At 37.9% G+C, this 11,437-nt stretch overlaps 1 pseudogene; it reads right to left on the bottom strand.

Moving 5' to 3' along the window:
• Nucleotides 1-7,144: 7,144 nt before the first annotated feature.
• Nucleotides 7,145-7,741, bottom strand: LOC145040473 (flavonoid-6-hydroxylase pseudogene; annotated as a pseudogene).
• Between the last annotated feature and the right edge of the window lie 3,696 nt (nucleotides 7,742-11,437).

The raw sequence follows: 11,437 nt of genomic DNA, 5'->3' as shown, positions 1-11,437 counted from the left end.
TGATGGGGGAACTCACTAAGCTTCGTGCTTACAGTTTTTAGTTTTGTTTCAGGTACCTCTTCAGTGAAGGGGAAAGAGCCACCACGGTAGATGCATATCGTACACACACCTAAGATTCCGCACTATGAGATTCCTTGGGATTGTACTCTGAAATTATCAGTATTTTACGATTTGGGTTTTCCGATATTATACATTGTTTTATGAGATGTTATGATTCGACAATATTTTCCTACGAATGTTTAATTAAATTAATTAACTAAAACAAAATTTTTGGACGTGAAAATTGGGCGTTACAGTATCCATAACATCGGCGACAAAACCGAAACAACCATGATGAAGATAGAACGGTTGTGCATAGGACAGTCCCGCATTGAGTGCCCTCTCCATGGATCACCAACTCTCCCCCACTTGGGGACCGAACATGCACCATCTGATGCTTGCAATCAATCACCGCCCCATTGGGCATCAGCCAATCCGCACCTACTATAACCTTGTTCCCACGCAAAGGAATGGGAATGAAGTCGATCAGATACTGCTCACTGAACATCTCTAGAACACAATCCCGATGAACCTTCGATGCCTGTATCGATCGATCATCCATAATGTCAACCTCTAATGGACAATCCAGCTCTCCCGGAGCTCCCACAAACCTCTTGCTGAGCATAATAGATATGAAAGATCGGGTAGCCCTAGATCAAATAATATGAAAGCGGAGGTACCGTTCACAAGGAACGATCCTAAAAAAACAAAAAAATATAAGCAGAGAAATCAACATAAATAAATAATTAAGGAAAAGAGACATACCTGTCACCATATCTGGTGCAGAACGCGCCTCCTCGGCAGTCAGTTGAAAAGCCCTGCTCCTCACAACATACATATCTGCCTTGCCCTGGTGGCCATCAGTAATCCGTTGGGTTGCTGGAGCAGGTGCAACTACTGTCCTCCTGATGCTAAAATTGGGCATTTGGTGTTCTTGTGGCCCCTCTGATTGTAATGAAAGCAAATTAGATCTAATGTTTGGGTGGTGGTGGTGATAACAACAGTGCATTCTTTGCTAAAGTGCCCTGTCTTGCTATACTTGTAGCAGCCTGAACCACCCGCTCTGCAAACCCCATCATGCGACCTGCCACATTTGCTATAGTGGCTCCGGACCTACTGGCCCTTCAACCTAGAGCCGAACCCCTTGGGGTTTCTTCCCCGAAACCTCAATCGTCTGCCCATGCTCTGCCTTCCTTTTCCCTATGTGCTCTAAATCAATCTCTCGTTCTTGCTCCCTAGATACCATGTCATCCAAAGTCGGGCAGGCAGAAAAACTAACAAACTCTTTGATGTCAAATCTCAGCATATCATGGTATATGGTCTTCCTCATCTCCTCATCAGTTGCATATTGGGGTACCAACAAAGCCCTCTCCCTGAACTTGGTGGTGATCTCCACCATAGTCTTAGTCATCTGCCTCATGTCAAGAAACTCCCTAACTAGCTATTGCACCTCAATAGTTGGTGCAAACTCTGATCGAAACCTGATCACAAAGTCTGGCCAGGTCAAGGCCTCAATGGCTAGGGCTTCCAAGGTATAGTTGACCACCTCACACCAATCTCGGGCTCGCCCCCTCAAACATACTATAATGAACCTCACCTTCGACCCCTCGGGGCAAAAGCTCCTCATCTGAGCACACTCAATTTTAGATATCCAACATCTTGTTTGGATGGGGTCCTTCACCCTAAAGAAATATGGAGCCCCACATCCCCTGAAATCCTTGAAGGAGAGAGTATGGGCCCCAGACTGGCTAGCAGCCAGATCGGCCCTGAAGAACTAAAGGCGATCCACCATCAGCTCGATGATACCCTTCTTGATCGACCGAACATCACCGGGGTTGCATCAAGGATGTTTCCTATAACATCAGATACAATGAAATCGCATAGCCTCTCATCAATCGGTTCGGTTCTTATGCCTAAACTAGATCAAGATCCTGAAACCCTGCTCCATGACGTGTCGCCACCATACTGAAACATAACCACATAAACGATTAGAAAACACATAAGAAGGTTCACACTCTCGAGGTCCCTAGATTCATGGTGGTCTTCATGGTATCGGGTATAAATCTTGTGCTTTTCAGTAATACGGGCCCCATACTACCGTCCACACCTATTCATACCCTCCTCAAGGACTACGCTGACTCCTCATAGTTACTCTTCCCAACTGGTACATTCCGCATACTATAAGGATTCCTACACACCAAAGCATCCCTCAGGGACTTCCTAAGACTCCCTTCCTCACCCTCCACTAATACTACCTAACCACTACATGAACACAATTACAAACTACTAGATAATTCTTCGAATGACAAGTCCCACACTGTAACGGTTGGACTCAAACAAGAGTTGCGCAATAGAGTTAAACCTATCCTTCTAAAATTATCCAATCACAATAATATGTAATCCAACGCATTCATCCAATAATTATGTAGTAACAATAGAATTTCTTAAAGCACAAAGCATGCAACACTCAAGCATCAGGCAATTCAACTCAAAACATACCCTATACAAGCCATCCTAAAAAGTAACTGATCTGATACTAGCATGCGAATATATAAGATCAACAAATAGGAACATAAAGGCATCTCTCCTAGCATTCTATCATACAATTTTGAGTAGGCCCCTAGCCCCTAATCTAACATCTAATTCTCAATACATAGCATAAAACATATAACTTTTATGGGTATTTTGGGAAGGCTTACTTGAGCTCAGCTGATTGCACGCATCGTACCTCTTTTCTTCTATTAAAATCCTTAGATTAAAATGTGTCTTTTTATGGAAAAATCTACCAAACCCTCGATTTGAGTCTAGTCACATCCGAGAGTATGCTCGAATTCCTCAAACCAAGGCTTTGATACCAACTTGTAACGACCCAAAAATACGGATAAATTTTTGTTTTTAAATTCATTCAAATCATACAATACTAATATCAAATTTGTAAAAAGTGTATCATAACAACATGTTATCAGAGTACAAACTACCAAAATCTCAAAATGTGGAAACCATAGGGTGATGCGGTGTGATCAGGCCAGACCCTTCCCCTTCAAACTGGAAGTATCTGAAACATAAATTCAAAATTGTAAGCATGGAGCTTAGTGAGTCCCCCCCCCCCTAAAAAAATACGCCATACCATCCAAACATACAGTTAAACATATCTAGGTGCATGAAATCCCCTTCGGTCTATTTCAATCGGATATTGTTAAGCATATATAGGTGCTTGCAACCCCCTTCTATCCATTTCAACCGGATACTAACAAGCATATATAGGTGCTTGCAATCCCCTTTGGTCTATTTCAAGCGGATACTGGGTCTATTTCACCCCATACCACTACCATACAATATTATAACAAATAATCACATAATCATCAAGCAAACATACGCATAACTGATAGTTGTCACGAAGTCAACCATCATACTACAACATAAACAAGTGGGCCATCATTGGTGCTTTCGACCCACAGATACAGTGAAGGAAACTCACCTCAGACTGAAGGTATCAAATCACACTCAACAGATGGCTCCAAAATCCTCTCCCTAAGGCCCAAGCATAAAAAAACTAATTAGAAATTACACCAATATTCTAACTCGAAAGACCAACCCTCATTATTGACTTTTAGGCAAAAAGGGTTTCTTCACCTTGCCTCATTAGGCCTCCCTCCCACCAAGGCCCAAATCCACACAAGTCTAAACAGGCATCTAAGCCCAAATACAAGGCCTTTAAGGCACAATATGGCCTAAGAGTACCCAACATGGCCTAAAGCCCTCAAATGTCTTGCTACAATAGGTGGGTTTAAGGCCCAAACATAAAAAAGTCAAAAGCCCAATAATACTCAAGCCCAAAAATTGTGTAGGTCCATAGACTATGTCCGCACAACGCACATGGCTCGTACGCCTAATGTACTATGATGATTATCCAGAATCCGGGCACTGGCCCAGTACGCGTATCATACTCTAGAGTACGCCCGACATACTGGCTAGTCAGCCCAACCTTGCACCCAAATCTTAATCCATTAAGCTCTAACGTCTAAAACATAATTTCACGCTCATAATAGTGTCTTAAGCTATAAAGTTGCTTACTTTATGCACCTGAATGTCGTAATGGGACTCAAACAATGAATTAAGCCCTCTAACTGACTTAAGTGGTCACTAACACATGCATGATTAAGTCTCAACCACCAAGATACGATTTTTATGACTCAATGCACTCCCAACAGTCCAAAACGACAACTCAAATGGCCTGGAGTAGCCCATACTCCAAAAGACCAAGTTATGGGACTAAAAGATGCTAAAAGCTTCCCTAAGTCTAGATCTAAGTTTAGAATGAACAAGTTTCAAACACCTTCAATAGGCTATAAATGATGCACAAACACTAAATCTACAAGCTCCTTCTTATCCTTCGCTTCTTCTAAAACTTCCTTCTTCTTCAAAACCACCAAAGAACATCCAAACACTCTATGTAATCTCAAAAATTCACTCAAGATAGCTAGGGTTTCGAGATTAGTACTAAAACGAAATGGAGGCTGAAAGGGTGAAGCACCTGAAGAACTTAAGGACCTTAAAAAAGGTGCAAACCTTAAAAATTACGGTTTGCCCCTGGCTTAAGTATGCCCAACGTACACCGGGATCACCTCGATGATGTGCATGAAAGCAGTATGTTGTGTGTACCTAATGTACACCTAGCGTACTCACGAATCCTTTCACCACCTTTTAGTCTAATTAAACTAGATAATAGGTTAAATTAATACTTGGCGACTCAAGTGCTACAATGTCTGTTAAAAACAAAATAGAAAATACAATGCACTTTGTATTCACTGAACACATTTATAAAGCTCAAAATTTTTGAAACAAATAAGGGCACAATGGTCAATTCACTTTGAAGGAAAATTGAAAGTAGGATGTCATATTGTCAATTGCATATTTATACGTAAAACTTAGGATCTGTTCGGGACCTGTTTTCCCTATTAACCTCCATATTTTTGAAAACTATATAACATGAAGATAGATTAAGGTCTTAGCTTTTAAACTAGTATTCACACACCTCTATACGAATTTTATCTGATTTATGGAGAATTTTACAAATCCGTCTCGCATAACATTTTATTCCGGACTAGTCTAGGTAAATGGGCGTTTTAACCATAGTTAGAGGAATTTATGGATTTTAGTCAAAACAAATGAAGTGTAGAGGACTTAAATGAAGCTTTTTTCACTGATATCAACCAAAAAGGGTTTCCCATGACCGAGATATGACCCTTCAAAGACAGGGACAAATTAGAGGAAGATGTTGAAATAAGAGCTTTGGCTTTTTAAATAAAAAAAAAACCACGTACGTACATTGCTATTAACTAAATATGTTAAAAATAAAATATAAATTACAATGCACTTTGTATCCACTGAACATAGTTACAAGAACTCAAAAGAAATTTAGAAATTTCAAATCAAAACATTATAGATAAAGTCAAAGTACATTGCTATTGACTAAATATGTTAAAAACCAAGAATTATCGGAAAATATGTCAAATTAATAGAAACATAATATTGATAATTAAAAAAACTGAAGGGTAAATGGTAGTTTTCAATCATCAACTAGCATGCAATCCAAACAATCTCATAAAAATTTAATTACGTAAGACAAACATACATATAGTTAATCAAAAGTCATTGTGCTTTTCTTAATATCAAACATGTAAAGTACAACATAAAATGCAAGGTTAAAAAGACAACAATAAAATATTCAAAAACTAATACTAACATTTATAATCAATATTATTCATGCATTCAAAGATCACAGTCTAATACAACACTGATGTGAATGAAAAAAAATTGAATACAATTAATAAAAATTAAGAACATCATATTAAAGAAGGAACCTGGATAGCGAACGTGATGTTGCAAAGGGTTATGTTTTTCGAACATGATGTTGCAAAGGGTGTGAAGAAAACATAATGTACGAACAACATCACATGATTTATACATAACTTTCAACAATGATTACGGAAAGGATATCAAATTTAGAATTATGTGATTCTTTGAAATTAAGCGACGATATCCCGTAATATTGTAGATACGTTTCATATAATAGATGTGAATTGAAAGAACATACGAAAGGAGCCAGCTAAGAACATGATTTAATTAGGATTGAACGAAATTTATTGTCAAAAATTATGATGAGGTTTAAATGAGTTGAATATATTTATTTTATAAATGATGTTAACATCAAATCAGTTAGTCAATATTAATTTAATTTAATTTTATTTTAGGATGACATCATCAAAAGGATTCAAGGGTTGAAATTAATCAAGGAAACACAATGAATAACCCTGATTGTTGAAGGTGATGCTATCAGGTTTCTCTTTTAATATATATATATATATATATATATATATATATATATATATATATATATATATATATATATATATATATATATATAATATAAAAGTTACATGATTCTCAATTAGCCAATATCTAGTGTTATTTCATTGATTTTGGCGAGTGTACCCTACCACAATAGCAATAAAAAGGGTTTTACCCTCATATTTCAATCACCATTAAAAGGTCGTTGAAATTTTTTCTCAACCCTATAAACACTTCAAACTATAGTAAGTTGATTATTTGAGTTTTCCTTTTTTTGGTTTCAACGTAAGTCTTCGTATCTCTTTTATTTACCACATCGTTATTCTTGTTGGTGAATGTTTACGTTTGATATCTTAATTCTATTTTTAAACTGCTATTATTCTTAGTTACTCGAATTCTTGTCATGTTTACACACATTTTACTTGAACAAAATTCATTTAAACAACTGTACTAAGTAAAAATGGAAATAATATTTTCATGCTAAGGATCATTTATTATTGATGATTGAATTAGAAACCAACGAGGGCTCTATATAGAGAGATAGAGATTACAAACAATAGTAAGTAGAAACTATACATAAAATATGGAAGATAAAAAAACAAAGTTAGTATGACTAAACAAGTTGTTGAAAAGGCCAGTCAGGAGTGGAATCCAGAGATTTTATGATTATCTTCCAATCAATCTTCAATGGGTCAGGGGTGCGGGCTTATAGTGAGGTGGCATTGGAGCTTGTAGTTGCTTTGAAGATGACATATCATGCAACAACAAGGTAAATATCAAGGGATAAACAGGGGGCAAGAAGGACCTCAAGTGGGATTGTTTTGCTGATAGTCACTCCCGTGCTTTTGCTCATATCAACGGGTTCGTTCGATTGCTTTTTAAGAACAAATTGTTGTATTAAAGTAGCTAAAGTTATATGCAAGGACCGAAGAGCAAACGGAATAGCAGGGCATACTCTTCTACCACTACCGAAAGGAAACAATTCATAAGTGTTTCCCCTGACATCAACATGTTTATGACTTGTCAAGAATCTTTCTGGCTGAAATTCTTCAGGATCTGGCCATTTAGTAGGATCATGTTGAATTTTCCAAAGATTAGTCAATAAACGTGTGCCTTTAGGGATTTTGTAGCCACCAATAATGCAATCCTCCATCGACTCATGATGAAGGGTTAGAGGTCCAGGCAGGTATAAACGTAGTGTTTCTTTAACGATTGTGTTAAGGTAAACAAGGTTCTTCAAGTGCGACTCCTCTACTTCTCTCTTCCTTCCAACATGCTCATCCAATTCATATTGGGCAATTTTTAATACTCTTGGGTTGTTGAGCAACAAACATAAAGCCCATGTTAACATTGCAGATGTTATGTCCAATCCCGCAACTAAAAGAGTTTTCAAGTTTGAAGTTAAAACAAATTTCTTGTATTAGGTTTCAAGCAAGATGTTGATAATTTTGTTTTTCACACAACTTATATTTGCCACTGAAAACTGTTGCCAATATTATAATGAATGTGGAAGAAACTATAAACGATTAACAAACTTTGGTAACAGTAGTCAAGTCAGTCCGTTAAGGAAAGCGGTTTTCACATCCATTTTCCATACTTCATAATCATGAAAGGCTATTATGGAATGTAATATCCTAACAGACTTGATCTTGGATATTGGTGAAAATGTTTCCTCATAATCAATCCCTTGAATTTGAGGATAACCCTTTGCAACCAACCTAGCCTTGAACATGTGCATATTCCTATACATGTTGGTCTTATTCTTGAAAATCCATTTGCACCCAACAATTTTAATGTCAGGTGTAGGATCAACCAAATTCCAAACTTGGTTGTCCTACATGGACTAAATCTCGCTCTCGATGATTTAATTCCACTTTGAAGCCTCAGAGCCTATAATCTCTTCCTTATAGTTGGATGGCTCATCCATATTAACCAATGTACGATCACTGATCAATACATTTCCTTCTATGCTCATAGGGAAACCATAGAACTTGGGAGGAAGATGATCTCTATTGGATCTACGAAGGGGAGGTGAAGATATATCATTTTGTTCAACACATTGCTCTGCCTCAGGTTGAGTTTCCTCAATAGGTTATTTCACCTCAGGTTGAGTGCTAGTGTCTACTAAAGGTTCTTCTTCACTTGACTCCTGAAGCTCTTCTAGGTCAATATGGCTCCTATTGTCCTCTTTGGAAATGAGATCCCTCTTAGGGAAGAATCCCCTCCGAGAAACAAACACATTGCTCCCAGAAGGTTTGTAGAACAAGTATCCAAAAGAATTTTATGGATAACCAATGAAGTAACACTTCTCTGATTTGGGTTTGAGCTGATCATTTTCCTCACGACGAACACAATCCTCATAACCCTAAACTTTTATGTGTACTAGTGAAGGACGTTTCCCACTCGACATCTCATAGGTTGTTTTATCAACCTTCTTAGTAGGTACGGGGTTTAGAATGTGGGCGTCTATATCTAAGGAATACCCCCAAAAAGATATTGGAAGTGTAGCTCAACTCATCATAGATCGAAACATATCTAATAGTGTTTGATTTCTTCTCTCAGCCACACCATTCAACTATGGTGTTCTGGGAAGAGACAATTGTGAAACTATTGCCCAATTATTAAGATGATCATATAATTCAAGACCTAAATGTTCTCCACCTCTATTGGATCGGATCATCTTGATCTTTTCGCCTAATTAGTTCTCTACTTTGTTTTGAAACTCTTTGAACACCTCAAAGGTTTCTGAGTTATGCTTGAATAGATAGATATATCCATATCTGCTAAAATCGTCAATGAAAGTCACGATGTATCTTTCTCCATGTCTTGTGGCAGATTTGAATGTCCCACAAACATCTGTATTGATGAGATCTAACAAATCCTTGCCTCTTTCACAGTGGCATGTGAATGGCGCCTTTGTCATCTTGCCAAGTAAGCAAGATTCACATACATCATCTGACTTGAGGTCAAACAATTTCAAGATCCCATCTGATTGGAGATTGGCAATGCGCTTCTTATTAATATGGCTATGTTGACAATGCCTCAAACACGATTTATCTAATTCATTATCAGACAAACCAACATTCAATGATAGTTTATCAATTTCACCAATGCAAACAACACTTTCATTAACACCTGTAACACTTGAATCTCGATAAGTTTATCTTTTTCCCTTGTATTATTTAAATTGTCCAATTTAGTTCTTGAGTTGTACACGGGGAGTACCATAAGGTACACTTAGCATACAAGCTGTAAAGCGGGTACGCAGGGTGTAACAAGTAGTACGCTTAGCATACTCATGTGAAGACTTGATCGGGGATCTGGGGTTGTACGTAATGAATTTTGAAAACCCTAATTTTCAGGGTTGGCCACTATATAATCATCCTTATGGACATGAAACCCTCATTTACTCAGCCTCCTTGTCCTCCTAGCCCTATACTTGAAACCCTAACTCCATAGTTGTGTGTTCTTGATATTAGAAGGTCTTTTTGGTGTTTTTTGGTGTTTTGGAGGAAAGGGGTCATCTTGAAGCTTCATTGGAAGAGTGGGAGCTTGTAGATCCGGATCAGCTGCTCTATTTTTGGCTTGTTTGAGGTATAAAGATTTAACCTTGCTCTTAAGAAGCTTAGATCTCTTTTGGTTTGATTTTTGGACCCTTCTGCTAACATAGATGAGATTTTGTGGTTTTATATCATTTCTGAAGCTTAGAGTTGCCACTCTTGGTGTTCTTTTGGTCCTAGATTTATAAAGTTGTCATTTTTGAAGCTTAGATCTAGGATCTTGGTGTTCTTCGCTTCTTTTGGGCCTTGGTTGAGCCATTTCTTTGGACCTTGTTGCTTTGGGCCTTATTGGGCCATTTTAAATCAAGCTTTTGGACTAACAAAAATTATTGGGCTTTAGGGTAAGGTCCAAAGGAGGGGTTTGGGCCTAATATGGAAAATTGGGTCATAAGTGGGCCTTAGATGACCTTTTCATTTGGGGCCTTTTAGATTGTGGATTTGGGCCTTATATTTGGATCAAGCTAGGCCAGGGGTATAATGGTCATTTTACCCTAAGTAAGGATTATTGGCTATAGATTAGAACCCAAGTGTTAATTTGTACTGATAGCTCGGGGAGTCGTCAGGACAGCATCTTGGGATTTCTTTCAGTGAGATTCAGAATTCGAGGTGAGTTTCCTCAATGTATTTACTGGGTCTAAGGCACCAATGTCGGACCTTATTGATTATGCTAGGTTGATAGGAGTCTACGTGACCCTTGCATGTGTTATGTGTTGTTATGTATATTGGGCAGGGCTCAATGTCGGGCGAGGCCCAATGACTGGAATATATGCTAGTGTTTATGATCATTATATAAGTTAGCATGAATATATGATATATATTGTATGTGTGTAGTGGGCGAGGCCCAGTGACAAGCGAGGCCTTTGAATAACAGATCTGTAAACGAAGCGAGGCTCGATGCCGAACAGGGCCCGATGTTGGACGGGGGCTAGTATGTGATTTATTATGTATGGTATGGGGTACTTTGGGGAACTCAATAAGCTTTGTGCTTATGGTTTTCAATTTATGTTTCAGGTACTTCCAGTTGCAAGGGGAAGAGCTCGGGATGACTGCATTGCACACACCACAACTTGATATTTCACTTTGATTTTATGATATTTGATACACTTGTTTTTTTGGTATGTAGGGATAATGTTGGAATACTATATTACTTAAATTAAAAATGAAATTTTTGTATCATGTTTTCGGGATGTTACAAGTTGGTATCAGAGCCTTGGTTTGAGAGATTTGAGCATACTCTCGGGTGTGTTTGAACTCAAACTGAGGATTTGGTAAAGTTTTTTCGAAAGAAAAATATTTTAAGAAAAGGGTTTTCTAAAATAAAAAAGGGTGTCGTGCATGCATTCAGTCAAGCTCAAGTAAGTTTTCCCAAATTACCCACACATGTTATTTGATATTCTTTGATCTGTGAATCTATGAACCACGTGCTAGGTAGGGCTAAAGATATGCTCAGTTTTTGCATGATAGAATGCTAGGAGAGATGCATTTGT

The sequence above is a fragment of the Lactuca saligna genome, chromosome 4 (genome assembly GCF_052625555.1).
Source record: "Lactuca saligna cultivar CGN05327 chromosome 4, ASM5262555v1, whole genome shotgun sequence".
Taxonomy (NCBI): domain Eukaryota; kingdom Viridiplantae; phylum Streptophyta; class Magnoliopsida; order Asterales; family Asteraceae; genus Lactuca; species Lactuca saligna.
The sequence above is the reverse complement of the archived record's forward strand: the minus strand, read 5'-3'. Positions and strand labels throughout refer to the sequence as shown.